The 766-nt window shown below is 31.2% G+C and overlaps 1 protein-coding gene across 1 annotated transcript in view; it reads left to right on the top strand.

The window, feature by feature from the left end:
• Positions 1-766, top strand: part of MEIOB (meiosis specific with OB domains) — a 38,547-nt gene that overhangs the window by 23,272 nt on the left and 14,509 nt on the right. The window lies entirely within an intron of this gene.

Genomic DNA, 766 nt, shown 5'->3' with positions numbered 1-766 from the left:
TATATATTTTTTCTGATTAGAAAGGAAATACATATGAAATTCAGAAAATACATAAAAGCATATAAAAAGGAAAACAAAGGTTACCTATAATCCCATTATTCAGAATCATTTTCATATATATTTTTCCAGATAATTTTACATTTTTAGATACAGTAGAACCTCTGTAAGTTGACTATCCAAGGGACTGTAACAAACTGGTCAACATATGGAGGTGGTTAACATAGAAGTGGGCATACTGTACTGATATGTACATGTGGTACATGTTTGGTCTATGAAAATTATGTCAGCTTAAGAAGGTGGTCTGCTATGGAGGTTCTTCTGTGTGTTATATATATGCACAGTATAGATTTTTTAATTAAAAGGGTACTGAACCACATGTGAGAGTACTCTTTTTTGTGAGAGCTGCTCTTTTTACTAACAATATCTGGTATATACCTCTTCATGTTAATAGAGTTCTGTATTGCATTGTTAATGGCTGAGAAATATTTTATTTTATTATATTCTTATATGTCTTCACTTTTGACTATGAAATATAATCTTGGATCATTCACAATGATTTAAAATATAATCAAGTAAGATTAGCCCATATCACAAAATCTCAAAATCACAGATGCTGGCGTGGGTGTGGAGAAAAGGGAACATTTCTACACTGCTGGTGAGATTGCAAACTAATACGTTCCTTTTAGAAAGATATCTGGAGAACATTTAAAGAACTAAAAATAGACCTGCCATTTGATCCTATAATTCCTCTATTAGGTATATATCC

Source organism: Otolemur garnettii, unplaced genomic scaffold, assembly GCF_000181295.1.
Source record: "Otolemur garnettii isolate 467f Iridium unplaced genomic scaffold, OtoGar3 scaffold00044, whole genome shotgun sequence".
Lineage (NCBI taxonomy): Eukaryota > Metazoa > Chordata > Mammalia > Primates > Galagidae > Otolemur > Otolemur garnettii.
The sequence above is the reverse complement of the archived record's forward strand: the minus strand, read 5'-3'. Positions and strand labels throughout refer to the sequence as shown.